We start from the raw sequence: 12,472 nt of genomic DNA on the forward strand, positions 1-12,472 counted from the left end.
TGAGCTCATCTAGAGAACCATGGACATCATAAATAGAATAAGAAATGAAATGATGAACCAACAATGAAAGGTATTAGAGCATAGCTCGGTTGAACCCACCAAGCGTTGGTATGTCAAGTTTGGTTGTCATATTTTAGTGAATCAAAACTCATCTAAGAGTCGCTTGATTATGTACTAGAGACAATTTTGTATAGGTTAGACTAGAAAGTCTAGGAATATGAGACATACAAGTATTACTCGAAGACCTGAAGAACGTGAAGAAGTAACAAGCTACAACGATGACATCATCCTTCTTCTTAAGGTTAGTAATATTGACTTGAATTGTTTCATTCCTAACGTATCTTTCAAGTCGTGCTATATTGAAAACATAATTGTGACGCTGTGAATGATTATTATACTCTAGTAGTGAGACATGATCATATGATCATAGTATTAAGGAATTAGAATACGAAGTATACCGCTTATCTTTTGATCTTCGTAGATATGACATCGACATAATCGTATGAATGCTATTGTGATTATGTGTATGGGTAAAGGTGAAGATTTCATCCTTTACATTTGTTTAAAGGAGGTACATTCATGAACTTGTTTTATGAATCGAAAGGGAAATCGCTAGGCTTATTGGTATTGTTATTCATTGCATATCTTTGGATTACCAATATGTGTGAGTTAGTAGAACCGATCATAACTTGTTATGTATCTTGGTATACCTAATCACAGTGCCTAACTTATGATTTGGTATGACTGGTTATTATTAATTAGTGTAACCGATCCTAAGTAATCACCTGAGATGGTATGATCGATATTTGTAATTAGTGTGACCGATCCTAGTAGTTGATGTGACCGATCACAAAAGAATTGTGTAATCGATCCTTGTGATTAGTGTAACCAGTCCTAGTAATTGGTGTAATTGATCCTGGTAATTGGTTACCATGAGTATATGGTAACCGGTCCTGGTAATTGACGTAACCGATCCTGGTAACTGACGTAACCGGTCCTGGTAACTTGTGTGTCCGATCAAAAGTAATCCATATTGAGGTATAACCGATCCTAGTGATTGGTAGAACCGATTGAACCCATGATCGTGATTTAATACTTGATCAATCACATAGTTGTCTTGGAATACAGATGAACCAATTCTAAACTCGTTTGGAAGTGTGGTATAATCGATTCCAAGATTGTAAATATGAAAGAGGATTTACAAAAAAAAGATGTCAACATACTTTGAACATGAACTCTTATCTTTTATTGTTCAAAGTTATTCCTTAATTACTCAAGGAGATATCCCGGTCTGAAATAAATTAAGAATCTTTTAATTAAGTTTGTTAGTTTTATATGCTTTAATTACCAGCAATTAAATGCATATCTCTAGAGAATAAAAATTAGTAATGTGCATTTACTAATTGGAGATTTTCTATTGAGAGATTTCGGAAAATATTGGACAAAGCATTTCCAGGAATTATGAAAACCGATTTGGGCATTTATTGCATATCTTGAGAATATTCAGTTTTGGAAATTCCTTGGTGTCGAAACATCCTTGGTCTATAAATACCTAAGTTTGCATTTCTAGCAAACTATCCTAAGAGCCAGGCAAACTTCATATTTTTGTTGTTTCTGGTGGAGTCGTCTATCCGGATAGGAAAGTACCCTAATTAGGTGAAATCTCTTACGACCGCTCGTTTAAAGACTTCTATGGGATCAAGAAGCTCTACGAGTACCGTTGGTGGGAAACTAGATAATTGCAGTTTATTAGTTTTCGATTGATTTGATTGACTAACGGTTGTTGAAATTTTATTGCACCTAGTTTGTTTATTCTTGAGAATCTTCTCTTCTGATATAAGATTCACTCAAACTAGATCGAAGTGTCGACGAGATCTTTAGAACTGTTTGTAGATCTAAAGACATCTTGTGACAATCCATTGTTAGCAGACTCTGTTCTATGCGTGATTGATCACAAGAAATTCAAGTGGTGTTGTGCAGGTTTAATTGAAGATTAAAGAAGATTTTAAGACAAAGAAGATTTCTTATTGGTTTCTCATATCTTTGTATAGCACAAACCTTGATCGGCTGGGATCCAACTAGAATCGGATTTATTCGATTGTTTAGTTGCGTGAGATCGGCATCGCTTTATAGTTCCTTGTTGGGTTCTATATTGATTGATTGCAAATCTAAACTATGCTACTTCGGTAGCTGTTGGATGGATTGATCTAACCAGTCAAATGAGTTTATTGGTTTAGACAGAAGAGCCTTTGCATATGACTTGAGATATCTTTATCTGGAAAGAATCAATATAGTTGTTACCAAACAGATTTGTTGTTCCTTTACTGTTTGGAATATGATCCAAAGGAATTGTTCCAGCGCGTGCACTTATTGAATGTCGGAAGCGCAGGGATATTGAAGAAACTAAGTGAACTAGGTTTAGTTGCTTGGTCTCAACTATACGAAGTTAGTTTAAATTTTGTATAGCGGCTTAATTCTGAGAGTATTCAATTCTGGACTTGGTCCCAGGGTTTTTTTGCATTTGCGGTTTCCTCGTTAACAAAATCTTGTCGTGTCTTTTACTTTTCTATTTCCACAATTATAATCGTTTATTATAATTAAAAGTAAAATACACGAATGTTAACTCCGTATTACTTGATAGTGATTCTATAGAGTTTGGTTAAGTCTGAACCTATTATCAAGTAATCATACTTTGATTGTTGTATTGTCTCGATCTCGTATCCATTGAAAATCACACAAAGTGTGAATACCGACTTGTCCTATTCTCTCGAATTTGTCCATAGACGATCACTTTCGGTAAGAGGACTTATAGGTTGATATTTTAAAGATTGTGGTGTATTTGGGTACCCTCGTATTTTCAAAAGGGAAAATAATACGTTGGAAGCAAGATAGTAAGCATAAAGTAATGACTCGCCTTCTCACCCTTACATGAATATAATTTCTGAAATGTGCAATGGAAACACCTCTTAAGTATAACATCCATTTAATTTCACATTCAACAAATCTGTTTTGGTATGGTATCCCATATGCCCCAACAATCAATGCGCTTATTATTCGATCTTCATAAACCCGCATAAATATGGTACCTGCAGGAAAATCACATATGTTTTTCTCTCTCTCTCTCTCTTTGTTTCTTTTTCCAGATCTACTTTCTCTCTTTGTTTCTTTTTTTTCTTTTTTTTTTCTTATGAAGAAGATGACGATGAAGGCGATGATGATGAAGACGACGACGATGAAGATCATGTTGATGATGTTGAAGACGATAATGATGAAGAGGATGAATATTTTTACGTTTTTTTGTTGCTATTTGTTATTGTTGTGGTTGAAGATGATGAAGATTTTCTGTTTTTTCTTTTCTTTTGCTTCTCTTGTTGTTGAAGATGATGAAGACGATGAAGAAGATAAAGATTTACGTCTTTCTGAAATTTATTCTTCGATTTCAAATGAACTTTCAATTTTTATGGGTTTTTGTTGTGTGTTCATGTTAAAGAATGAACTCTGTTTTTAGATCTTGAATTATTAGGTGTTCATTCGAAAGAATGAACTGTAATTTTTTTTGTGTGTTCACGTTAAAGAATGAACTCTGTTTTAGGTTTGAATTGGGGTGTTTTTGATAGGTGTTCATTTTGACGAATGAACTCTGATTTTTGTTAATAATAATGAACTTTTATTGGGTGTTCATTTTAACGAATTAACTCTGATTTTTGTTTATAATAATGAACTTTTATCGGGTTTTCATTTGAAAAAAATGATCTCTGATTTAATAATGAGCTTTGATTAGGTGTTCATTTGAAAGAATGAACTCTGATTTTTGTTCATAATACCAAACTTGATTGGGTGTTCATTTTGAAGAATGAACTCTGATTTTTGTTCATAAGAATGAACTTTGACTGGGTGTTCATTTGAAAGAATGAACTCTGATTTTTGTTCATAATAATGAACTTTGTCTGGGTGTTCATTTTGACGAATGAGCTCTGTTTATTAAGAATGAATTATGTTTGTTCATATTAATGAATTTTTTGATGTGTGTTCAATTTTTAAGAATGAACTCGAATCTAAAAAAAGCATTACCAAACACCTGATAGTTCATCAAATTGAATGAACTCCTACAAGAAAGAAAATAGGAAGTTTAGAGTTCATCAGAGAGCATGAACTCAAATAATTATGGAAACAGAAAAGTTACGAAAATTAATACTACTCCCTCCGTCCTATTTTAGATGAAGGGGAAGGGATTTTTTCTAGTACCAAAATAGATGAAGGTTTCCATAATTTTCACACTTTCTTCCTAATTTGACCCTGCATTGGAATCAACCACTAGAAACAAGAAACAAAAAACTAAGAGATTTAAATATTTTAACAATTATTATTAAGGGATATATATGAAAAAAATTTAATCTCTTTCCATTTTCTTAATCTACGTGAAAACACCTTCCCCTTTATCTAAAATATGACGGAGGGAGTAAAATAATATGAAAGGATTTTTTTCCCATTTTATATTTTCAAATAATTATGGACCAAATAGGAAACGTCTTTCCCCAAAGGACCAAACAGATTTGGGACCATCTAAAAAACACCAAACGATTATTTCCCCTTTTAAGTATCTGATGAATTACATCAAGGAACTTTGCATGTATCCCATGCGAGTATTCCAATCAACGGTGACATGCCCACCAGTTTGAGAGGAGTTTTCATAAAAATTTCTTGTAAAAACTGGCATAATTTTTTTAATAATTAAGGAGCGTTTCCAAAATCCAAACTAGGGAACAGAGTCACGCGGTTCCTATATGACTCTACTAAGGGTGAAGATGGAGACATGACTCATTAGAGGTGCAAACCAAGAGTAAGAGGCTTTATGGCCTAATCGTATGCACAAGATTAAATTCACATATACCAAACTTTGGAGGGAGTTCATATGTTTTTAAAGTTTTTATTTTTATAATTCTTTGGTATTCTATTATGTAATATAGTCTAATTATGTTTTCATTTTGTTGACCTTGTAGGTAACTAAACAAAATATTATTTCAAGAACACAATATGGTTTTTATTTGGGAAGGTTGTGGCCGAAACTTATGTAATTTTCCTTTCCGTTCTGTTCCGTTTTTTTTTCTTTTCTTTTTAGTCTAAGAGCAAGGCCAATGGGGGTCTGTTTTTTTCTCTTACATATCTCACCTGAGTTAACCCTTTCATCATCATCATCATCTTAACATTTTCGTTATTCGAGATGAAATCATTTCTAGTCTTTCTCTTCCACAACACATATCAAAAGTTCTTCTGAAGTTTCATACTTTTCTTTTTAAACTCACTATTCAAGATCTTTTAAACAAACCTGAAAACACATGTTTACAGAAATTTCTTGAAGAAAAAAAATCTTCCCGGAACAAAGATTGATAAAAAAAACAGAGTATTGTTGAAATTAATAGAGTTTAGATATCAAATCCTAATAATATTTTCTTTTGTTTCTTCTATTTACAGGGTACTTGTGCGACGGAGCCATCTATCCTTACATGAAGATATCTTTTTCTTGATAATAAACATTGAAGTGGTCAAGTTGTTTTTAATGTCACACTCTACGGGAAGGGCATGAACCTTATAACTCATTTTGTATATAGTTTTATACAAAATATGTAGAAGGTTTTCCACCGTGTTTATATACCTCCTATGAGCAAAAAAATGTGCATTGCAGTTGCTTATATCTATGCCATTTTGCATGTGGCTTTGTTCGGCAGCTAGAGTCAAAAGCTAAGAGGTGATTAGTCAAATATATGATAAGAGGTGATTAGTAAAATATATGATAAGTACCTTGAACAACTTCCGTTAATAGCTTGAGCTCATCTAGAGAATCATGGACATCATAAATAGAACAAGAAATGAAATGATGAACCAACAATGAAAGGCGTTAGAGCATAGATTGGTTGAACCCACCAAGCGTTGGTATGTAAAGTTTGATTGTCAAATTTATTACTACTATTGAAATTAATGGAGTTTGATGAAAGGGTTGTCAAGTTTGTACTGATTTATAAACTTATTAATACTGTTCACAGTGTTCTTGATCGAGGGTTTAGTTTTGTCAAATGTCACTTTACATCTTTCTTTCCAAATATGCGATATTACAATGGCACAAAATTCTGCCCAACCCAAATTTCCTATTCTTCTTCTCGGATAAGAAGGAGATTAGACAACCAAATATGAAAATTTGTAACATTTTGATAAACATAACTAAATTGGAAGTGAATAGCTTTTCAAAAACAACCTCACATCTGTATTTCCAAATGAACCAAAGAATGGTCGCAACCTTTTCACTTAATCTCGAGAAATTTGAATCAGAGATCCATTTTTCTACCCAGGTGGAAATTGAATCAGTGGAAATATGAGAGTTTACTACATCCGAAGAGCAGTCAAACCATATTGATCTAGCAAACGGACATATTATAAAGATGTGTTGTTTCTTTTTCATAGCTTGAGAGTTGCACATGGGACACTCCGGTAAAATCTTTGGATTATGCGCTGCATCAGTGGAGTTTTTTGAATTAATTTCCATACAAAAAGCCTAATTCTTTTACTTGCATCTTCCATAATTTTTTCTATGGGAATTCGTTGTTATTCTCATTTACCTGGTTTTGATTGAATTGTGAATATTTTTCGCTGAGAAATCTCCCGAGTGATGATGTTTCCATCTAATCGTGTCTGGCTCCTCCATATCAGGAGATATAGCGAGTATCCTATCTTTTATTTCTGGTGGAAAAAATTCATCTAATTTCGCAATGTCCCGTGATCCTTCCAGATTTATTAGCTCTTTGACTTTTTGCGGAAGTGGTTCCTCATTATCTCTCGGTTTCTGAATTATGTCTAAATTAGAAATCCATCTGTCTTCCAAAATCTTCGTGTTAGCTCCATTTTTTACTTGCCAAATATAATTATCTTTGATGAGATTCAGTCCTTTTGTATACTTGCCCATATCCAAGATAGTTCATAATTTTTAGAGGGTTTTATCGGATTGGAGTTGTAGAAATACTTTGCTTCTAAGAGTTTCACCCATAATTGATTTTTTTTTTTGTCACTAATCGACTAGCCAACTTTGTTAGGAGCGCTATGTTGAATTTGTGTGGATTTTTGATGCCTAATCCTCCCTGCAATTTTGGTTTACTTATGTTGATCCACGCTTTTATATATTCTCCTTTGTTCCTTGACCCATCTTTGTTCCACCAGAAATCTCTTTGAATTTTATCTTATTTATCTAGTGTTTCTTTAGGGAGAGCTAGAATATGCATTTGGTAGGTTGGGTAGGCTTGAAGAATGGATTAAATTAGGACTGTTCTACCCGCTTGAGATGATAGTTTCGCTTTCTAACCTTGGAGAGTGTTATAATATTTTTGGAGAAGCAGCTTAAAGTTTTGTTTTCTATTTCTATCAAAAAAAGAGGGGTACCCAGATATCTATCTTTTTTGTCATCAACGAGACTTTGAGAATTTTTGCTATTATTTTCTCGTATTTGGGTCGAATTTTTGGGCTAAAATAGATTCCTGATTTTTTTTAGATTTACCATTTCACCCATCATTGTCCCAAAAGAAGATAGAATATCCAGTAAGTTTTTTGCTTCCCCTAGGTCGGATTTAGTAAAAGGAAACAATCGTCGGCGAAGAAAATATGGGAAATAGTTGGGGCATTCTTATTTATTTTCAAGCCCGAGATTTTTTTTTATTCGGTTTCCTTTTCAAGAATACCAGATAGAATTCACATGCAAATAAGAAAAATATAAAGGGAAAATGGGTCACCCTGCCTTAGTCCCCTTAAGCTGGAAAAAATTGGTCCCGGGGAACCATTTAGGAGAACGGAAAAAGAGTCCTAGTGGAGATGCATTGGAGAATTAGATTAACCCAGGCCTCGCAAAATCCCAAAGAAGATTAAGCTTTTTTAGTGCATAGACACTCAACCCTATCAAAGGCTTTGGAGATATCTATCTTTAGAGCCAAAAAATCTTTTTTTTGTTTTCGTTGTTTTCATTGAAAGGAGTAGTTCATGAGCGATAATAATATTTTCTGTAATTTGTCTCCCTGGGAGAAAAGCAGATTGGTTGGGTGATATGATCCTATTTAATATGGGTTTTAATATATTGCTAGGATTTTAGAAATAAGTTTATAGGTAGTGTTTCTAAGAATGATGGGTCTAAAATCCGCTGGAGTTTGAGGTTGTTAGAGCACTGCTCGGTCGAACTCGCATGCATTGCTATCTCAAGCATGTTTTTCAATGTTAGTGATCAAAACTATAAGTCTTGATTTCTAGCCTATTTACAGATGTCTCGGATTAGGACATAGATTGTGTAGTTGAGCTTAGACTTCACGACGTTCATCATTTGAAGACGAAGAACTACTAAGGGGATCTTGTGGAACTTCATCGACAAAAGGTATGTGGAGACTGAAACTCATCTATCACTTGGAAAGTCTAATTCTACTCTATATCCTATACTGATACATAAGTCGTATTACGATATAGTTTTCTATATACACATTTGAGATTTCGAGCTGAGTTTATCTCGCTTACGTATTTCTTGAAATATGTGTTGGCAAGCTTTCTCTTCGACCAAGTTCATCTTATATCATGTGAAAATTGCCGAGTAACATCTTACATGGTTTGTGTGATACAATCATTTGGTGTAGTCTTGGAATGTTTCGTTATGATTATTTCAATATCTTGAAAATTGCTTTGATGCTAATAGTGCGTGAAAACGACTATTGTCATCCTCTAAGAAAGTTTCAATGATTGAAATAAAGAGCTTAGAATCATGTAACCATGTTTGGATATAAACACAGTGTGTTATCACATTTGTGTGTAAGTCCAAAACCGGAAACCTGAAGTATGCGTACCCGTACGCATACTGGCGGTTGTTGGATGTGTGGGCAAGTATGCGTACCCGTACTCATACTGGCGGAAGTCTCACTTCCGTGAATTTCTGCTGGAGTTTGGAAGTGTGAATTGGTATGCGCACCCGTATTCATACTGGCGTAACCAAACTCGGTCCGGCTACTTAAGTATGCATACCCGTTTGCATACTTGAGTTGGTTACTTTCTAAAATCGGTTGTGTACATGAACTTAAACATTTATAAAATAAGGAATGCAATCTTTGCAAACCGTGGCTATAATGTTCATGTATTGATTCGAGTGAATCAAATCGATTTTGCTTCAATTGTGTTCTTGTATACTTCAATGAGAATATAGCAATTGAACGACTCTTTAACTAGTTTCACTTGAGTCATTTGAACTAGTTATGGTTAAGATGAATAAGGTTGATATGAGAGTAATCATATGACTAACTTCGGTTAACTATTTGTGAGCCAACATGGTGTAAACGTTTGGGTACGGTTACATAAATCTAAATGAGGGTACATTTCATTTGTGTGTAACAAGCCAAGTTCGATCTAACGGATGGAAGATATTAGCTTGGTTGAATCAGGTTTTTCATGTAACGGTGAATATTAAATGCTTTGTTACCAAGGTAACTTGGATTGCAAACCCTGATTTGAAAACTATATAAAGGAGAACTCTAACAACTGGGAAACCTAATCCCCACACCTCATGTGTGTCACTAGTTGCATCAACTAGAGTCGATTCTCCTTTAACCTTAGGTTTCTTCGAGACCCTGTAGGTTAACGACTTCAAATACTTCATTGGAATTGTGAAGCCAGACTCAACTATTTTCTTTGTAGTTGCGTATTCTGATCTTGCCCGATGTTATCGTATTGAGTATAATTGAAATAATTGACTCGAGATTAATTCCTCCGATAGGAAAGATAAAAGTAATCAAAAACATTTTCGTCTCATCGTTTGTGATTCCAAAATATCTTGTTTCGCTAGTCGATTAAGATTATTGTGAGGTGATTGGTAATACTAGGTTGTTCTTCGGTAATATAAGTCTGGGTTATCAATTGGTTCTTGTTCACCTTGATTTATCAAATTAAGGAACAAAAACTCTTAGGTATTTCTATGGGAGACAAATTTATTCAATCTATAGACTTTTCTGTGTGAGACAAATTTTTTTATCAAGTCTTCGACTTTGGGTCGTAGCAACTCTTGGTTGTGGGTGAGATCAGCTAAAGGAATCAAGTGCGTAGTATCCTGCTGGGATCAGAGACATAAGGAACACAACTGTACCTTGAATCAGTGTGAGATTGATTAGGGTTCAACTACAGTCCAGTCCGAAGTTAATTGGTAGTAGGCTAGAGTATGTAGCGGCTTAATACAGTGTGGTGTTCAAACTGGACTAGGTCCCGGGGGTCTGCATTTACGGTTTTCCTCGTTAACAAAATTCTGGTGTCTGTGTTATTTCTTTTCCGCATTATATTTTATTATATAATTGAAATATCACAGGTTGTGCGTTAAGATCATATCCAACCTTTGGTTGTTGATTTAAATTGATTGACACTTGAATATTGGTCTTTGGTACCGTTCAAGTTGTTTCACATAATAATCAGGCTCGCGGATTTCTATCGGTTTTATTTGCTGGTTACATTGTGAAACAGAGATATTAAACTCTTTGATATACTTTATTCTAGATTGAGTCTGACTGTCTAGTTGATTCTCTAGAAAGTCTATTGGAGTAAATCCTCTCAGATTGCCAAACGAATTGTTGGGTGTGGTTGTTAGACCCCCTGCATTTTCAGAGGTGTTGAGGTTTTTGGTATAAGGGTGATAAAAGAATGGTTAAACTCTTGGTTCATGACCCCTGTTCTAAAAAATTCTTAAATAGAATTTATTATATCTACTCCTATTATTTCTCAATTGGCTTTGAAAAAACCCGGTTGGAAATCGTCTGGGCCGGGAGCTCCCCGGGGATTCAATGTTGGAAAGAATGGACCAAATTTCTTCCTTAGATGGAATTTGGGTTAGAGAAAAGTTTTCTGAATCCGATATACAGGGTATTATGATTTCTGACAAGTCTAAATTGCAGTTTATCATTTGAGAGGCACCAATCTGGGTGAGATGATTAATAAGAAGAGAGTTAATTTTGATCTCTGTCTGAGAGACAGAGGCCAGATTGGTCTCTAAGGGTATGAATGGCATTTATTTTCTTATTATATTAGCAGAAGCATGTAAATATTCTGTGTTTTGGTCATATTCTTTAAAGAATTTATCCCTAGAAAGATGATGATAATAGTCATTTCTGATTTCATACCATTTTTCGAGCTCAGCTTGTAGATTTTTGAGAGTATATGTTTTGGACGAGAAGTTTCCAACTCTATGAATATTATCTATTTTTATTATATTACCGAAACCATATGTGTTATAATCTATAGCGTTGACATAAAAGACTTAAGCCATGTTGATATGATCTTAGGGATGAGGATTAGAAGACATTCTAATGGTTATAGTCTTAGTCATTCTCATTATGTTGAATCTGAGCTTAATAAATACAATCAGTTTGATTATAAGCCTGCGTATACTGTATATGATTCTTTTTGTATACTCAGAAAGAATAAGGGTGACGGAGTATCACAATTTTAATACTCAAGAGTTATATGAAGTATGATGAATTTAATGAACTGTAAGAGTCAAGACGTTTCCTAAAGTGTGAGTAAGTTAAGTGGGTATAATTGCAATCCAGAGCTTAGATGCAGTTAGTAGATCATTACGGTACCTAAAATACTAGGTGACCTTTTACTGATTTATGAAAGGTATCCTACTGTCCTTGAGGGATATTGTGAAGCAAACTGGATAAATGACTCAAAGGAGTCTAAGTCTACGAGTGGATATTTTTTCACTCTAGCAGGAGGGTTTATTTTTTTGGAAGATTCCCAAACAGATATAAATTATTCAATTTATTATGATTCTGAGAGTATTGCGTTAGATAAATCACGAGAAGAGGACGAGTGCGTAAGATGCTTTTTAGAAGAAATTCGTCTCTGGCATATGCGTGTGCCAGTTATATTTATAAATTATGTTAGCCAAGATGTAAATAGCTAAAGCTAAAAACAACTAATCTTAATAGGCGCCATTTCTATTGATTGGATAAAGTCCAAGGAGAATATTACGCAACCTTTGACGAAAGGTTTGTCCAAAGAGATAGCTAGAAAAGCATCGAGGGGGATGGAGCTTAAGATCATCAATTAAACTTGCCATGAAGGATACTCAACCTTACTGACTGGAGATCCCAAGATCAAGGTTTCGAATGAGACAACTAATTTGTGGCGGGTAAAGGTAAACACTATCAGAGAATTTCATTCTTTGTACCTTCCCTATGGTGCAGACGTGATAGTAGGACTTCATGTGGAGGATGACTTGTAAATAAGTTTTAATGAGTTCTATAGTTTCAATTTAAGATTGAAGTGGGATGTATCAGCAAACACTCTTGATGGAACTCAACTATCAGAATGAGAAAGCTGGTCGCTTCCTATGAGAATATGAGCTTATTCTCTAGAGCATTCTGAGAAACGGGATATGTCTAGGGCCAAAATGGACACAACGACACAAGCTTGACAA

This window comes from Papaver somniferum, chromosome 1 (genome assembly GCF_003573695.1).
Source record: "Papaver somniferum cultivar HN1 chromosome 1, ASM357369v1, whole genome shotgun sequence".
NCBI lineage: Eukaryota > Viridiplantae > Streptophyta > Magnoliopsida > Ranunculales > Papaveraceae > Papaver > Papaver somniferum.